The sequence below is a fragment of the Rhinoderma darwinii genome, chromosome 9 (assembly GCF_050947455.1).
Source record: "Rhinoderma darwinii isolate aRhiDar2 chromosome 9, aRhiDar2.hap1, whole genome shotgun sequence".
In the NCBI taxonomy this organism is placed as follows: domain Eukaryota; kingdom Metazoa; phylum Chordata; class Amphibia; order Anura; family Rhinodermatidae; genus Rhinoderma; species Rhinoderma darwinii.
This window is the reverse complement of record NC_134695.1, coordinates 62595518-62615278: the sequence shown is the minus strand read 5'-3', so window position 1 is coordinate 62615278 and position 19761 is coordinate 62595518. Positions and strand designations below refer to the sequence as shown.

At 41.1% G+C, this 19761-nt stretch overlaps 1 long non-coding RNA gene across 1 annotated transcript; it reads right to left on the bottom strand.

Moving 5' to 3' along the window:
• Positions 1 to 15017: 15017 nt before the first annotated feature.
• On the bottom strand, positions 15018 to 19532 carry LOC142660416 (uncharacterized). The gene is made up of 3 exons (XR_012850479.1): positions 19450 to 19532; positions 18580 to 18984; positions 15018 to 15082 (listed from the first exon to the last, which is right to left on the bottom strand). It is a non-coding gene; the product is annotated as an uncharacterized LOC142660416 (long non-coding RNA).
• Between the last annotated feature and the right edge of the window lie 229 nt (positions 19533 to 19761).

The following is a 19761-nucleotide window of genomic DNA, read 5'->3' as shown; positions in this document are numbered from 1 at the left end:
TTCTTGTGAAACAAAAGAAAATAAGGGGTTGTCTATCATTCATTTATGAAGACCGGTCAGGCAAGGAGGGCAACTCAGGAAAACCATGTATGCTGAGGTGGGAGAGAGATCTTGGTGTTTCCTTCCCATTGGGTACCTGGCATAGGGCAATGTTGGGCTCTGTGAAATATACGCGGTGTGCAAATCATATGGAAATCACATAGAAGACCCAACTGTGATGGCATTTCTCCCCAAAAAGTTGTTTTAGGGGCTGCCCACAGGAGGAAACTCAAAGTCCATAGAATTTTAGCCACGTCACGCCTTGTATTTGCTAAGAACTGAAAAAGTACCAGAGGTTTTAGGTTGTAAATACAGTGAATATTTTCTATTTCAATGAGTTTTGGCTGGAGGGTAATTCTAGATCCTCTCCTAATGACCAGTTAGCCATGAAATTTGCAAATTGGACCAGAGAAGCTTCAATTTTCAAAGTGTATGATAGTAATTATTAGGATGTTCGATTTATAACAGAAAGGAAATGTGGGAGGGGTATTATTTTTTCTTTTCTTTTTCTTTCTTTTTTTATCCTTCTCTAATGGGAGGTAGGGTGTTATGTCTGTGTAATTTTCAGAAGATTGATGTAATTATCATTCTGACTTATTATTGTATGTACACGTAAGCATTTGAATAAATATCATTTTTATAAAAGAAAAGGATGGCAAGGATAAGAAAATAAAGAGAAGAAGTAGAACAAGAAGAAGTAGGAGGAGAAGAGATAGAATTAAAGAAGTAGAAGAAAGAGAACAATGAGAAGAAATAAGGCGAAGAAAGTAAAGGAGGAGAACTAGATTAAGGAGAATAAATAATAAGAAGGAGCAGAGAAGTCAATGTACAAAAATAATAAAAGGATAGCAAGGATAAAGAAAAGAAATAGAAGAATAGGTATAACAAGAAGAAGGAGGAGGAGAAAGAGAGAAGAAGGAAAAGAAGAAGAAAGAGGAGGAGAAAGAGAAGAAGGAAAAAAAGAATAAGAAGAAGGAAAAATAGACAAAGAATGAGAGGAAGAAAAAAGAAAGAAAGAGAAAAAAGGAAGGAAGATGAAGGAGTGAAAGAAAACGAAGAACAAAAAAGAAGTACAGAGAAGGAGAAGAAAGAGAACAAAAAGAAGGAAAATCAATAAAAGAATAAGAATAAAAATAATGACAAATACAATAAACAAAAAGAGATACAAAATGAAGACAAATAGACAGTAAAGTTCTGTTGAGTGATCCTCTACAAAAAGAACATTGGTCGTAATTCTCTTGTCTTGACCTGAGCAGCAGAAGGTGAGACACCTCCCATCCCTCGTTACGACTTTTTACATTGTTTGAATATTTTATACATAGTATTTTATGTGTTCATCAGAATGAGGAGAAGGAGGGTGCGAGGACTTTGCACTCAACCATATCGCTATTATATTGTCCTCTTTCAGTAAGGATCAAACCTGGTTCCTTGCCAGGTTGCTGTTCTGAGAGAAGATCAAAGAAAATCCTTTGGTATGTCCTGTAATCTTAAATAGTTTATTTAGGAACAATTATCAAGGTTTTTACTTTATTGTGCTCCTTTCAACTCTTGGACCATACTGTGTACTGTCTTATTGGCCTCGATGGTTTCCTCGTGTTTTGTTCATCTTGTTCCCTTATTTGCAGAGGGGGTAATTACTTCTACTTTTTATGGCATTGCTCAGTGCCAGCTGGTTAGTACTTGTACTGTCTTGAAGGACGTACTTTATGATCAGCGCCACTTCCAGTAGGACAAGCAGGCTTTCCATTTTCATACTCTGATCTTGGACAGTATCCTAAATATGACAAAGACAAGAAAACTATCTATCCATCTATCTATCTATCTATCTATCTATCTATCTATCTATCTATATCTAATCTATCTATCTATCTATCTATCTCTCTCTCTCTCTCTCTCTCTCTCTCTCTCTCTCTCTCTCTCTCTCTCTCTCTCTCTCTCTCTCTCTCTCTCTATCTATCTATCTATCTATCTATCTATCTTATTATCATATATACCTAATATATATTAAAAGATATGTACACATTTAAAGCTAAGTTTATATTGCTCCAATGCACCTAAAATAGGAAATTCAAGCAACTTTTCAAAAAGTCTTCATTAAAAATATATCTTTATAATGATCTTTATTTTGTGCACATAGCTCCTATGCAGTCCTATGTCTTTATGACTACAGACTACAAACCACCCTGTGTGTGGTCTGATCCTGCAATTCAAGAGGAGCAGATAAAAAGGAGTAACACATGGCTGCTGGATCAGACTACAAACAGGGTTTGCTTGTAGTCTGTAACCATGGAGACACCTAGATCTATAAAAGAGGTGTAAATGCAAAATGATTAGATATTTTTAATGAAGACTATTTGCAAAGTTACTTAATTTTTTTATTTTAAATGCATTGGAGAAATTAAAAAATGGTTGCATAAGTGCACATACCCTTTAAAAATATTAAGACAGAAGTGGAAGGGCAGGTAGTGAGCTATTTTATATTCATAGGGTTCCTGTGAGGGTGCCCATTTTGTTTGACACAGGGTAGACTAAATGGTTGGGCAAGCAGGCAGTTTCAGGGTCCAACAGCTGGAATGTCCTGCAGACTACAAGTTTGTCAAAGCCAAATGAATTATCCCAGCATCGGATCTGTATATAAGCTGTATACACAAAACGGTAGCATATTTCTAGTGAAGACTATTTAGAAAGTTGCTTATTTTTTTATTTTTTGATGCATTGGAGCAAAATAAAATTTAAATAATAGGTTGCAAAAATATATCTTATGTTTCATTTGTATTGAACTAAACAAATGGCCTAGATCATGACGGATTACACCATCGATAAAAAAATATTCCATGAATCAATGAGCACAGAGATAAAAAGATGGCAAAATAATCTGGCCTCATACAAGAAGCTAACTGCACCTGAGTTATTTAGTCACTCTAGTTCATTGACCTCCTTAAAAAATACGAAGAATTTAAAGTAGAATCCAGCCGAGCGGATACTGTAAATTTTATAAACCAATTGGAAATTCTTATCCCAAATGATGAGTTCATAGAATCTGTCCGTGTGTTATTGTAGAAGAACGTCTTCCTGTATTCTGGTTTCCTCATAGGATGCAGCTGACAAAAGCAGGAACCCCTGAGAGTGCCACCATCCGACAGCTGTGCAGAAGACACACGAGCACCACTCCCTGCTTTTCCAAATCACAGGACAGACAGATTTAGGATGACCTTTGACACACCGGTCCTTTGCACAAAGTTAAAAAAAGGAAAGCAGGTTCAGAGGACATGTTGAACAATGATGATTTGGGCAGCTGTCCTTGGTGCTGTAATGCATGGGGCACGATATCTAAATTACTTCTATGGAGAATGAACACCTTTAAAGGGACACTAACCTAGAAATACACAATAAAAATAAGCAGAAGATAGACAGGCCCACAGTGTTTGTCAGTCTGTAGGATTTTCTGCAAGTTTCTGAAACAAACAGTCTTGTAGAAATATTGCAGAGAACACAGGATATTATTTCCCCCTGATCTCTTCCATTTTTGGCTGGTAGACAGCTAAGGGGTGGGACTTAGCTAAGCTGAGCTTAGTGTTTCATGTTTCTTACTGCAGGCAGGAAGGAACACTCCTTCTGCAGCCAGTTGCCTTACAGCTAGACACAAGTTTGTGGGAAGGAAGGTAGAAGAACAGGTCTGATCTCTTTGAGATTTCTTTATATATTTCTCAGTTTTGCAGAATGAGACAGAATAGGAACAAACAAAATGATTGTACTAACCCCCTAAAGACCAAGACAATTTTGACCTTAAAGACAGTTTTTGCCTTCATCTCATTCCATCAGCAATAACGTTATTATTTTTAAGGCTACGTAGCTATTTGATGCCTTGTTTTTTTGCAGAACAAGTCATTTATTTTTTAGTCATTATTTTCAGGTACAAAATATTTATAATGGTAGATCCATTCAAATTAGCAATTCTGAATTCTTTTTTAAAAAATTTTTGCCATTCAATGTAAAATTCAAAGACAGCATAGATTAATTGCACATGTCATTATGAGTTTGGAGACTCCCTAATAGGTATGTTTTAAAAGTTTCTTGACTTTTATTAAATAAATAAATAAAAAATTAAATTGGTTTATTTAAAACATAGATTTATTGTATTTTTTGTGTTGTGGTATAATTATTTATGATTGTTTATTTTTTTTAATTATTTTTGCTATTTTTATTAGTTCACATAAAGGGACTTTTACTTTTAAATACCTTTTTTTAACTATAATGTATTTTTGTATAACAGTACATTAATGCCTATATACATGTAAAATGCACGGGCATCTGTAAAGCCCTTTGACACGGGCCAATTATCTCGTGAATTGCCGATCATTGCATTGTGTAAACGGCAAAGATCAGCAGATGAACGAGCAAGCGCTGGTATCGGTTGTTTTAATCTTTTATGCGGCAAAAATATAGTCACTATTCGGCAGCACATCTATCTGTGTAAACAGGGAGATGTGCTGCCGATGTGATGCAAATGCATGAGGACGAACCCTCGTAGTAACGATTGGTCGTCCCAATACTGACGATCATTGCACCGTTAACATGGAGCTATCGAGCGCAGATCAGCAAGCTGTATGGTTGATCGGCGCTCGTTAAAAGGTGGTAAACATGGGTGAATATTAGTGATTAAAACTAGACAGTCATTATTTCCCAGTCAGCCCCCCATCCCTTTATCTGCACCGCGATCAGCAGTGATCGATGTCCATCCGGTGTTAAACGGTTGAGTTTTCGCAAATCCTGGCTGTTACTGCAGGAGTGCGGCTGTCAATCACAGCCACTTTCCCACGTGATTAACGATTATGTACATGTACAAAATTGTGAGGAACTACATCCTGACAAGGACATACATATGTTTAATTTTGTGAGAAGGGGTTACAGGAGGAATGAAAGGGATGGGGCGCTGCTCCTTTATTCTGCTGACAGCAAGTGTCCCGGGGGTTTGATCTTCATTGCTCAAAAATTGTTGGCTGAAACCAAAAGAGACTAAAATGTAATGTACTGACCTTACTAATTCTGCTGGAAACCGGAACTTGTACATGATGGCAAGACTCGACGATGTGAAGTCCATGTCACATGACCGCAGCAGCCAATTGGGATGTTTCATCTATTCAGATGTGGCGGTGATTGGCGGCCATAGTCACATGATTTTTATTCCACCTTGTTAGGAGGTGCTGATTGACTTTTTGTCTTTTGCATTGTACATGCACTCTCCCATCTGAAGTTAGGCCTAGACCCAAGAGCATACTTTTGAGTAGGGACATCATGGAGATTTTACCAGGTGACCCAAGTAGCGCGGCATGCAAAATTTTTGGCCTCACACCACGCCCATTTATATTGGCTAAGCCCCCAACCTATGGTGTCTGAATCCAAAATAGTAAAAAATTACTCCATTCATCACACCCCAAAGTGAATAAAGATCCCCTAAACTATTACAGACTCCAGAGCTGCCCCCTTATCAAATACAGATGCCCTAAATAAATAGACTCCAGATCAGAACACCTAAATAAAGACCCCAAGAACAAGCTACACCTTTAAAACAGACCCCAGACCAGACTACCCCTAAATACATACCCCAGACCAGACTATCCCTTATACTGACCCCAGACTAAACCACCCCCTAAATACAGACCCCAGACCAGACTACCCATAAATACAGACCCCCAGACTAGACCATCCTCTTATACAGACCCCACACCAGACATACAGATACTCACCTGTCCTTCTTCCTGCACTTCTCTTAACTCCTGGGTGCCGACACAGACAATGTCCTGATACTGGAAACAGTGTCTGGACGTCGTCTGCGGCAGCACCCACGTTTATAGAGGAGAGCAGGGTGAGGGAGAGGTGAGTATATTCAATCTTCTGAGATTTGCCTTCTCTTTTGGGAATCTCCTCTTTTTATGGGAGTCTCCTAGACGTTTCGGGAAAGTAGGCAAGTATACCCAAGAGAGAGGTTGGTCTTGTTCGGGTTTAATGTTTTTACTGAAGACACCTTTTCGTGGCAGGTGGCAAAACACAATGTGATCAAAATACGATCCATATAGCAAATATAGCAGTAATGCAATTCAAAATTATTCAGATATTCATTGTTTGCATATATCTTAGCGCCCCCCTCCATTTTCACATTGTCAGGACTGACACATTTGGACTAACTTTGTATTTTGCATCCCATAGACGTCATATCATTGGGTACTGTTGGGAACACCCTGGTCCAGACATGAGTGAGGATTGACTGCACGGGAACAGTGCCGAATCCGCTCTGGCCGAGAGGGACGTTCCTTAGCGGAGGACCCTCTCTACGATGTCCAAATGCCCTAATAAAGTACAGGGTGGGCCATTTATATGGATACACCTAAATAAAATGGGAATGGTTGGTGATATTAACTTCCTGTTTGTGGCACATTAGTATATGGGAGGGGGGAAACTTTTCAAGCTGGGTGTTGACCATGGCGGCCATTTTGAAGTCGGACATTTTGTATCCAACTTTAGTTTTTTCAATGGGAAGAGGGTCATGTGACACATCAAACGTATCGAAAATTTCACAAGAAAAACAATGGTGTGCTTGGTTTTAACGTTACTTTATTCTTTCATGAGTTATTTATGTCATTATGGGTGTCAGGTCCGAGCATTCCTAGATGAACAGTTTCCTGGAAAGTGGATTGGTTGTCGTGGGCCAGTTGAATGGCCCCCTAGGTCTCCCGATCTGACCCCCTTAGACTTTTATCTTTGGGGTCATCTGAAGGCAATTGTCTATGCTGTGAAGATACGAGATGTGCAGCAACTGAAACTACGGATACTGGAAGCCTGTGCTAGCATTTCTTCTGCGGTGTTGCTATCAGTGTGTGAAGAGTGGGAGAAGAGGGTTGCAAACACAATTAGCAGCACTTTGAACACATTTTATAAGTGGTCAGAAACTTGTAAATAACTCATGAAATTGGCCGCCATGGTCAACACCCAGCTTGAAAAGTTTCCCCCCTCCCATATACTAATGTGCCACAAACATGAAGTTAATATCACCAACCATTCCCATTTTATTTAGGTGTATCCATATAAATGGCCCACCCTGTATATGGAAAGTTGTTGTCCTAAACCTTTTTATTGGAAATAGTTAAATAAAAGGAACATTATTGATTTCCATTTAACTCTTGCAAAGATCTTATCTTTGGGAACATCCTATAAAGCTTCATGGAGACAGATAACTTCTACATGAGTCACTTTTGTGCCTGTATCACATATAACAATGGTACAAAGTAAAATACTTGGCATATGCTGAATTTACCTGCTGCCCCGCGATCTTCAATACAGAGAGAATGAATCATAACGGTGACATTCTGGAAAAGATTTCAAGATCCCGGGGAGATTCGATTTCCTTTCTCTTTAGTCAAATTTTTATAATTCACTTTAGGTTAATCTGTAACCAAGGGGGTTTTCCAAAAAATCTCAGGTCAAAAATATTCATTCGACCCTAAAAATAAATATGACTGATCTACTGCATGGTTAAAAGGTAAGAGATTAACATAATGGGTACATTGTCCCATGATCTGTTCACATATAGTTTTTTTGTACAAAATTCGGCAGATGGGCCAAACATACCTAGAGGATCTGATCTGTTACCACTCATTGATTTGCGCCACAATTTGCCCCGTTTTCCATTTATATGACTTAATAAATGTGGCTTAAACTTCGCCTCCTTAGAGACTATGCCCACTTTTCTTATACCTTGTCAAATTTGGCAAGTTTGACGGGAAAAGACGCAAATTTTACAGCAAATTAGTCACGTCTCCGGTTCCAACTTTTTTGGCACAGCTAATGCTAAAGACTGGCGTAAACTGCTTAGTCAATGTGAGCCAATATATCTGCATAGAATGGTACATATACTATATAGTTAATAGTCTCTACACTTGGGAATAGTATAATTCCTAATTGTTGGATTCTACCAATTATTACTCTGTGATTGGAAAATGGAGCACGATCTGCAATGTTCCTGTGCCACCAAACTACGCTGGCTCCTGGTCTTTGTTGTTTAGTAGTTGTTGACTTGTTGTACAAGAGACAATATGTCACATAACCGTGGTGGCCAAATGAGGCTTAACGGCATGATGTTTCATCTATGCTAACGTCATGCCATCATGGGAACTCTTAAATGAATATGCAGTAGGGGTACGGCTCCATGGTCCCCCATCTGCTCACCTCCTGTGGTGAATAGAGCCACATCTCAAGAACTCCTCTGACCCACTGCTCCATCCTACACAACTCAACTAAACTTTACAGCTCCAGACCTTCACAACCTCTCAGGTCTAAAGCTCCACAGTTTCGTTTTGGATGGATCTGAGGCAAGTTCAAGCACAGAATTTCATGTGTCCGTGTCCGAGTTCTTGATTAATGTCATCTAATAATTCAAATAAAACCTTCCTTTCTTTACAGATCTACTAATCTACAGGGAGACCCCTCATACACCTTAGATAGCTGTCGACCAAACGCTTGTTCGGCCAACAGTTATTTCTTCCGACCCCTGCATAAACTTGCACGCTTGGCTCGGCTTGGTTCTCAATAGGTAAACAGGGATAAGTCGTCGCCAGACACCTCTGGTGGCAGCTTACTTCCCATGAGAACAAATGTTGAAATCCAACATGCCCGATCCTTCTTTCCCCAGACATCAGCGGAGAGTCGGGACATGCCATACACATTAGATAGTCGGACGGTCATGCTACAGTCTAATGTATATTGGAACCTTAAGAGACAATAGATATAGATCGGATATAAAATACCAGATTTAATATAATCAAGTAACACAGTAGCAGAATAGAAAACTAATGACCCAAATGAGTCACTGTGTATCACCCCTGATGACCGGGCTCTTTTGGAATGTGCTTTTAATGCCAATTAATATAAAACTTTTGATCTTAGTGTCATGTGTTAGTCAGCAGAGCACAGTGCTGTGGTTAACGGAGAGAAAAACAGAAAAATAGAGGTCTCCAAGTTCTCTACAGCTGTCAGCAGATATACAGAGGTCTCCAGTGCCCGGCACCAATAGGTAAATAGGGTCAGAGGCATAACTTCAATTGCCTAGGCCCTAGCGTAAAATCTGTAACAAGGCCCCGCACCTACCGTGTGACATTTATAATACTAGTGTCTTCAAAAGTGCAATAGGGACCTTTGGACCCCCTCAGGTACAAGTCTCTGGTGCGGCTGCTGCCTCTGCAACCTCTATAGCTGCGACCCTGAAAGGGTCATTTTGTGTGGTACAGAAACTCATGACCGAGTGCATGAGGGAATCTCTGAACTATACTCCTGAACTACTGCCCATAGTTTTCTGTGAACTGCCCAGGTCATGAGTGATTTAGCGGGTACCATAGCAATTTTTTATTTGGGGCCCCCTTCTGGTGCTAGTTCACACCACCACATCTTTAACCACGTGGAACAGGAGGACTAGGGGCTTGTTTGTCCCACATTTCCAGGATCCTTAGGTTAATACCCCGCGCTCTTGTCTGCTAACATTAGAAAGGCTTTGGAGAGTGGATCCCTGATCAGGTTCTCAACACCCATTAAACAAAGTCCTACATGACCTACGTGGAAAGGGTCCTAGACCTATAGGTGTCACTTTCAGGTCTTGGGTGTCTATACAAAATCTGTAACAAGGCCCCCGATCCGAGTGCAACTGCTACCTCTGCACCCCTTATGTCGCCCACTCTCTCCAGGGACCCCATAACAACTACATAAGCTGCCATTATGGTACATACTCCCTTGCTCCTCTTCTTTGGGTCCTCTTACACGGCCCGACGCAGGCCGTGTCAAGGAGCGCCGATCAATGAGACAGCTTGTTGATCGGCGCTCGTTTTCTCCTTTCACAAGGAGCTATGTATGGGGACGAGTGATTGTTACTCTGATCGCTCATCCCCATACATTTCTATCATGTCGGCAGCTCGTCTTACTGTTTGCACACCAAGATGTGCTGCCAACAACGATAATAGTTTTGGCATTTAAAACTATACAATCAGCCGATGACCGAGCGTTTGCTCTGGTAAATGCTCGTTTGCCCGATAATTGGCCCGTGTAAAATGGCCTTATATAATATGACATTGTTACCAATGTGGCCTAATGTTTGCTCAGATCATTGAATCCACCCACTACCGGCTTCAAAGTCCCAATGGTTACATGTACCCAAGGTCAATCATGATCTCAATGCAGAGGCGTCAGGATTTTGTGTTGTGTTATCACTTTAGAATTTAAAATACGGGACTTTCTTCGTTTTTGCAAATGACCCTCAGTAACTAAATTAGATTGAGAGTGTGGGAAATCAGCTGAACTGAAACTGTCCAAATCTTCTCCTACTCCTTACACTTTTGCATGTGAACACTACAATGAGTGCAATCATTTCTCAAATTGTCATGAATGGTGAGAAGCCAGAGAACGGTTTTTCTCAATGAGACAGGAGCTTCCTGCTTTCTGAGGTTTTGCTTTGCTTCACTTACTGCAAGTTATTGCACCTCCCAGGTACAGACAATGGACTAAATCAGAACGAAACTGCCAAGGAGTTTCAGGAATGCGATCAGCATACTGTAAAATAATTGTTGGTGCCTGTAAAACACTGAGCCCCATTCGACATAATTGAGTGATTCTCGAATGGAGCGCGAGGCTGTTAATGTTTAACGACACATAACATCGAGAGTCCATTTAACGTAATGTCGGGATCACTTTCTCAGTGGCTTTTATAAATAAGATACATGTAAGGACTGACGAACCATAAGATCTTAAAGAAGACTTAAAGGACAACTCCACCCAGCAGAAACAAACTAGCTTTAGCTAGAAATTTCAGTGTCCTACAACTAGTGGATTGATACTGGTGGATCTTCTCATCCACTTTCCTCTTGGCTATTGAAGGTGCAAGGATGTCAGTTCTCATCACCGCTAACAAATTTGGTGGTACCTTGCTGCAATAATAATATTTGGCATCAGCAGCGTTTAATGGGTTGTCCCATCTGGATAACCTCTACACTAAATGAGTACCTCCGCAGATACTGAAAACCCCAACAATCAGCAGCTACTTGCAGCACATGAGAAATGTGATATTACTGAATCCTCCAGAGGTCTTTGCAGCAGCTTTCCACTCTGGCTAAGAGAGGGGGTAGCCAGTAGGGAATTCCCCTCTGTGACGTCAGTATACCCTCATAGGGCTTATCGGGCCTTAGCCCCCAAAACTTCATTAGACCCCAGACACTACCAGTTCCCCTGACAGTCGTTCAGCTTCCACCGCTGTGGCCCAGACTGGAAGGACTCTTAAGTGTGGGCATTGGACAACCAGTAACAGCTAAGTGCCCATGTGCGGGAGATAATACTACTCTTCTCAGATTCCAGAGATCTCACCTTTATCTGTGAGTCTCCCAGACACGAGAGTAGGTATGTATATTACAGTCACTCTCAGTCAGAAAGGGATATCCAAGGAGGCATGTATGGACCACAGTAACGATCAGAATAGAGTATCGGAGGAGTCATGTATGGACTACAGTCACTATGTAAGGATTTGAACCTCTTAACTCCTGTGTCCCAGGCAATGGCTCTTCTCATTGAGCCATCTGAAATGCTGGACAGTTTCACCCCTGAATTGCCTTGATTGGTCTTACCCATTTGGTTACTATATAAGCCTAGCTCTTACAATTCCTGATTGCCAGACTATTGAGCTTCCTGCCTCTATTCTAGTTACTTTCTGTACAACCGTTGCTGCTCATTTGTGTACCAAACTTGAAATGTTTCCTTACCACGTCTCTGCCTCATGCTAAAACCTGTTGCCATTTATCTGTGCACCAAATTTGGATTGATTCCTGACCACGTCTCTGCCTTACTCTACAAACTGTTTCTGGTTATCTGTCTACTGAATGTGGATTATTTCCTGACCACATCTCTTTCTTACTCTACAAACTGTTGCTGCTGTGTACGGCACTAGGACTGTTTCCTGACCACATCTCTGCCTAATACTACACCCTGTTGCCGCTTATCAGTCACTACAAGTAGGTAATATCAGTGGAGGCATATAGCAATTCAAATAAAAACTACTATTTCACTGAATATAGGGAGCACGACAGCTCCAGCAGCTATTGGTGTGCTAATGCATCAGGAAATGTTTGCTCATGATGACAGAACCACTTTAACATGGCTTAGCTGAATCCAGACAACAGCGAGGATCATGTCTGAGACCCTCAAATACTCTTCCGGGATCTTTTTGTCTGATAGGTCAACATATATATATATCTTCGTACCCACAGCTGCATGTTCTCAGCAAGCTTGCACTATTGTTTATATTGAAGTTAACAGATGCTGAAGTGATGGATGAGGTTCAACTGAGCCTGCAAGTTATATTTAAACATCCTATTTTCTGTCTTAATTATTTGTAGGCCTCATAAAACATCCTGTACTAGACCAAAAGTAGCAAAATTAATGCAAGTTATTTTCCTGAATATGACTGAGAGACCTTGGACATTTCATCAGTTAAATTATGTGCAAATGTGTATTGATATAAAGATATACAATATATTTGTATAAATGTGATAGATAGATAGATAGATAGATAGATAGATAGATAGATAGATAGATAGATACCTGTGGGGAACAGAAGGCATTGCGTGAGAACAACCTTTGTGTTTTTTAGACTTTCTTTTCTCCAGATTTCCAAAAAACGGGCCACTCTGGACTGAGGGTTAATGATTGTTTACTGTACCAGGGTAACTTTCTAAGCACCTCTACACCTGGTTACAATTCCACTACAATCCAATGAATCGGTTGATAAACAATTACATTTACTATGATCGTCATCATCGAAGCCCATGAAAGACGTTCCTGGAAAGAAACATTTCCCATATGTAGACGTTTATGACGCATTTCCTGCTATATATTACTTTTGAAAAGATTATTCATTCTTACCCGAGCATTCGGCATAAGAAAATACGTAAGAGAATAGATTATTGTAAACCTATTACATATCCAAAAAATATATTGTGTACAATACGCAAAAGTGTTAGACCTTATGCACACGGGCAGATTACTGCTACATACAACCTCTGAAATGTATGGAGCCGAAAACAGCACCCATAGACTTCTATGGGGTTCTACTGTACCCCCGTATACCACCATATGGCGCAATAAAGAAAAAGGAGTGCCTACAGATCTATAGCCTCATTGACTCGGCCTTGTATATGGGGCCTTACTATGTCTTAAAGGGTATTTTCTCCTTTGAACTCTATTTTACAGTTTACATATGAATATAAATTCCATAAAAATTCGAGTAACATTGTAAATATATTACATTACTTAACATATGCTAATCCTGAGGTTGTTATTGGAAACAGTCGACAAGCCTGTTGTCAGACGCACCCCTAATATTTTTGCTGAGCTCCTATAATGCAGTGGTAGGGTTAGTTTTTCCTACATAAGATTACTGTACAGTAGACAAAAAGTAGGAGAAGAGGCCTCCATCTCACCTTGTATGCTTGTATGGCTCAGATAACCCTGCACGGATCCTCGTGTCGGCACACGATAAATAGACAACAGTAGAAGAAAAAAGTTGGATCCAGCGTGGGATATAAATAAAATGGAAACTTGTTCCAAGTTTAATGGTCAAAGTCTAAAAATCAGGACTTAGTTGAGGTGTAGAATCCTGAAGTGTGAGGAGAGGTATCGTGGGTGAAAGAAGCCTACGCGTTTCAGACGCTTCCAGCGATATATCAGCCATGACTAAGGACGCTGGAAGCGTCTGAAACGCGTAGGCTTCTTTCACCCACGATACCTCTCCTCACACTTCAGGATTCTACACCTCAACTAAGTCCTGATTTTTAGACTTTGACCATTAAACTTGGAACAAGTTTCCATTTTATTTATATCCCACGCTGGATCCAACTTTTTTCTTCTATTACTGTACAGTGCCTGATATAAACACTACGCTTCCAGGAATGCAAATCAACAAAGCAAGTTCTGTGCAGAAACTGAACGAGCAAGGAATGCTGGGAGATTTCAGTTTCGAAGCCTGCTGAATTGTGATTGCAGCTCTGAAGTATAAAACAGGCTGTGAGTTGGTGAGACAGCTGCTGGCTGCTGCTTTCAGGTGGAGACACTGTTTTCATAACTCCCATAGACGTAAATGGGAGTTACAGACCCAGAGTAGCACAGGGAGCTACGCTGTTTCCGGAACAGGCACCTGCATGTTTTAGACGTTTATGGTATATCCTTTGTATAAATACATGTCAAAGATGGGAAGACCCTTTTAACTGTATAATGTGGAGAAGGAGGAAGTCCGTGTGATGCAGCTTCAGCCAATAGCTGCAGAGCACTGAGTGATGTCAGAGATGGTGATGTCATTTTGGCAACTTCTGCTGTACAATCCAGTAACATGCAGCAGTAGTTGTTATTGCCTGGAGTCCAGGACCTATAAAATGTACATTTGGGGAACCAGAGTGAAATAATTAATAGCCCTGGTATTTTATATAACCTTAGTGGGCCCATTTTACTAATTATCAAAATGTACATGAAGTTTTATTTCTCATTGGAAGTTGGACGATTGGTGCTGTGGTCCTTACATTATCTATAGTTGTAGCTCCATATATTCCTATGGGTGAAGAAGGTCCTTGCTGAATGCAGCGTTACTGCAAATCATAGACATGATGTAATCTGACAGACTTATTTTTGGAGGTTGTGGTCTTGACTAGTCTGAGACATCATGCCAAGTTTCGGAGAAAATGGGGTCCTTCCTCTACATGGTTCCTTATATTATTAGTGGAAGGGGAGGGCATAGGGGGAAACCTAAAATGTCAGTTCTGGATTTTCATGCTCATCATTATCCGACGGCCAAAACAAAATTTCTATTTTATTATACCATTATATTAGTACACGTTTCCTGAAATGAATGGGAGACTATTGTACATTATGGGTTTTTCTGCCAAATTTTGACTTTGAATATCCTCAATTTCAGTCTTCTTCTTCTTCTTCTTCTTCTTCTTCTTCTAGTCTGGTTGTCCTTTTTGTCCTTAAAAAATTTTCATATAATTGTGGGTTAGGCAGCATGTATACATAACAGTTTCTTAAAGGGTTTGTCTCATCAAGGCCACCCATTCTTTATAAGTAGCCGCCCTACAGGCGAAATGTAGTATTACATGGCCGCCATTAAAATGAACTTCTAACCGTGTAACAAGTGGGCGGGCGCCGAGTCCACCAGAGATGGAGCCACTCTTAGTGCTTAGAGTACTTAGATAGAGTCGGTCACAGGTGGGGGATCCCCCTATGACATCCATATGTACCAATAGGGAGTATAGGAAGGGTTATCTTCATGAAAAGACCCCATTAAAGAATGACATTTACATAAAAACATTTATTTGATGCCATAATAAAACTGCGATATTGGGTGGCATTGTACCAACTAAAAGGCTAATTACGAACTAATTTTTGGAAAATGGTTTGGTGGTGACGTTGTATGCTGATTAGCTCCACAACATTTATAATAAGGCTGGAATTATTTGCTGCAGTTTTTTTCTATACCCCATACTCATGCATTGTACTGTATTCTACACCCAAAATCAAATACCCCACATGTGAAAGTATAAAAAAAGTTGGGGAGCAAATGGGGGAGAAGACTGCACTACCTAACACACATCACTTTCCCAAATTTGAGTTTGGAGGGCCAATTAGTGGGCGTAATAGCACCCAATACCTTCGTTTTGTCAGGGCATCTAATAGATCCCTTAATATAAAGAGGTCTCGGTATGTCACAGACCCTCCCAAACTGGAATTTGGGGCTAAGAACTGACAACCATTTTGGCATCCTTCTTCGGTGTCGAGGAGTTGTCCTCTTCCTCCATTTCTTGTACATATGAGTTGGAGAGGTTCGGGGCATAGCTAATAAGGGTGCAGTTGTACCAGGGCTCTGGAGCCTGAGGGGGCCCAAAGGTCCCTCTGCCACATAGTTAGGCACTATGATTAATGGTGCATTGTAGGTGCGGGGGCATGTTACTGATTTTGCATTGGGACCCAGGAGCATCAAGTTACACTGCAACTTTTTTTTATCTTTACCACAAATGTATCTTAGAGCGACTGTAACATTAGGGAGCTGTCTGTTTAGCTAATGGTCCTATTGTGGATTCTTATATCTGCACCTTCCATCTTAACCCGGCTCCTGAGAACATGCATGGATTCCAGCTGATAACATAACTCTGCTCACTTGCAAGGTTTGGTCAATTAGTTAATAGTCGTTCTGCACAAAAAGTAAAGAAGCAGGGGGGAAACAGATTCATTTTGGAAGTGGAAGTGGCCGGGAGGGGGAGGAAGTCCTTTCACCACAACTGTTTTTTCTGCAAGTGTTAACTGTACCAGCCACAAAACCACAAAGATCCTTCCCTTAACAGGTTTTAATCATGGGCTCTCCATTCACAAAAATAAACAGTTTGGAACAAAAAGGACTTTGTTGTTATTATTTGTTACATTGTATGTGTCTGAATATTCATTATTATTAAAATTCTACTGGACCTGGAAATTTCCATGAAGTCCTGGCTTAAAAAAAAATTGTGATCATTTGGCTCTGTTCAGACTGGTGTTCAGAGGATCCTCAGTCAGGGTTTCCTTCTCCCTTTTTGGTATTTTTGATGGCAAAAATAGTATAGTTGCTATTCTTGATGTCAAAAATACCAGAACCCAATGGACTCCATTAAATGCTAGGGTCTGTCGAGATTCACCAGTACAGCTGTCATGGCTTACTTGTGAATTGAAGCCATAATGCTAATGTGAACAGGCCCTTAAGGTCCTATCACATGGACCGATATGGGCCTTGAAAACGAGCGCCGATCGAGGCAGCTCATGGATCGGTGCTCGTTTGCTCCTTTCACAAGGAGCAATGATTGCTTATGTATTACTCAGATCGCTCGTCCTCATACATTTCCATCATGTCGGCAGTGCGTCAGGGAGATGTGCCTCGGAAAACGATAATAATTTTTGCTGCATAAACGATACAATCAGCCAATGAACGAGCGTTTGCCAGATCAAGGGCCGTTATATACTCATGCTGGCCATAGACAGTGCTTGTTCGACAACGTTATTTTATCTTCATTATTTGTTCCAGGTGGAGAGGGGTGACGATCAGACACTTTGGGTGCCATTAATCTTGCTAGATACAATGGGCCAGCTTATTTGGTCTGTTAGCAGGCCTTGACCAAGAATCTTCCAACCCACAGTAGACATAAAACTGGTTATGGTTATGGCTGACAGCTATCTCCCAACTCCCCCATAAATTTAACAATTCAGATTGGTAAAACAGGTGTGTTATTTCTATGGTGGGATAATTGGTACGAGACAGAGGCGTAACTTCTGGGCCCCAATGTAAAATCTGTAACGGGCCCCTCACCCTGTGCCATTAATAATACTGGTGTCTTCTTATGTGGCAGAGGGGCCTTTCGTCCGCCTCAGGCACCAAAGCCGGGTGCTACTGCTACCTCTGCACCTCCTACAGCTATACCCCGGGTACTAGATACGTCTTGACCACTTATCATGGGAAAGCAATCAGATTGGATGGGTTGAAATCCAACTGGTTCTTTTTTTCTTTTCCTCATTGGCAGAAGTCATGGGGATTGTCTTCATGGTATCGTAGACATGAAATTTAAATCACCTAGGTTTCGTCCTCATCTCCGTCCTATGGTTTCCGTTGGTTTCAGTCAGGGTTCCGTTCTGACGGAAAGCTCTGACGGAACGCCAGGACGGAACAGTGACGCAGATGTGAACGAAGCCTTTGGAGGACCAAGGCAAGAATATGATGGCAAATATCAAATATCTATGGTTAGCTTCAGTGGGTCAAGGAACCAAAACAATGACCAGTTTGTCCATTGTTATAGATGGTGGAATTGGATGATAGATGACCATCTGGCCACGGTTTTGTTGACTCGCTGAGGTTCCTCCAGGAGAATTTGGTTAGGGCTGGAGATAATGTATCTGACTTGAATGTTTGGATTTAGATAAGTCTTTCAAAATAGATGTATTCATTCCTGGGTCTAGTTCCAACTTGAATGTATTTGTAGATTGGACAGGAACTCCATTTACCTTCTTATCTGCACGGCTAGAGCAGGTGATATAGTTACTGTGCAGCAAGACAATTTGCATGATTTTCTGAGAATTATGCAAAGACTGAGCAAATATTGACATTAATGAGTCAGATACCTTAAAAAGGGGTTGTACAGGATTAGAAAAAAAGAACTGCTTTCTTCCAGAAACAGCGCCACACCTGTCCACAGGTTGTGACTTGAATTGCAGCTCAGCCCCATTTACTTCAGTAGAGCCGAGCTGTAATACCAGACACAAGCCATGGATAGGAGTGGCGCTGTTTCTAAAATAAAATAGCCATGTTTTTCTAATTGAGCCGGCTGTACTCCATGTACAAGCAGGAGCAGTAGTACAGCGATTACATAGAGTACAGCGGGGTCGGTCAAGTGACGAATGTAAGACTTACGTATCACACAACACAAATGATACTTGACATACACCAACCTCTAATACCCGGCATTGCATGGCACAAGCCTCCGATTAGCCCAAGCATTGGCAACGTGTATTTGTATCCGTCCATCATTGTGATAAGCGGCAATGCAGGGTTCTTCTAGATGTGTTAGAAACTGGAGTGAACTTTTGCCTTCTCCTGGACCAAATCGTGCATTATGAAAGTGCGATGTTTAGAGAAGGTTCAGGCGTCAGACAGAGGGTGCCCTTTTTTTTTTTTGCAGAATTTCCATGTCATTTGCACATTCAGGTTATGGAAATTCCGAATGGAACAGAGAGGCTTTTTCCAGGTCATCAATAGGTTGTTCTGTAGCTGCTTTATTAACGTTCCTTCAGAGGAGTCCTGAAAGACGTGGGATCAGAAGAACTTTTGTGCCTTCACAGCAATTTGCAGTATTCCTGAGAGAAGGGGTAAACACACAGACAACTGCGCTTAACCAAGACATAAATCATTTAGGCTGCGTGGTGGAGAGGAGTCCACGGAATACATTAATACATGACGTCCTTATATCCATATATACAGCCGTTCACCTAACTATGTAAAATGTATGTTGCCTCCAGAGCTGCATGCTTATTGACCATCTTCTTCTATGACGTTATGCCACTGCTGCGGCTCCGTAATTCCCATAGAGCCAACCGGTCTTTCCCTATTCCAGTCCGTACATATTATCCAAGATGTTATATGACAAATTCTCTCTCATAAAGAGAAAAAAAACACATACAATGCAAAGGTATTGTAAATGGGGGTCTATTAACCTTGACCCTATGCCTGGCAGGGGCCCACAGGATTCTTTTCAGCATGACATCCTGCCGTATAGTACACCAGCCGTCAGCCACATCAGGTTGCTAGGTAACATGACTCACCTCTGCCCACTTCAGCAATACCTTCTGTTGTCGGCCGCAGTACTGCTTATCCTGCCCACAGGCCTCCTCCTCTCCTGCGCCCGCCATGTTTGGTTGCTTTGGCAACCGGCACTTCCTGATGACGTTGGTCCTGGCGGCCTATTTAAAGGGGACTCCTGCCTCACAACCTCGTCTGTTTATTGAGGGTCATACTTCGTGTGGCTTGTTATTCCTGACCTTGTCGCTGACCGTGACCTTGACTCTGTTACTGAATTCTGCTTCTGCGTTGCTCCTTGGATTTATCACCTGATACCTGCTGTCCTACTTATAGTT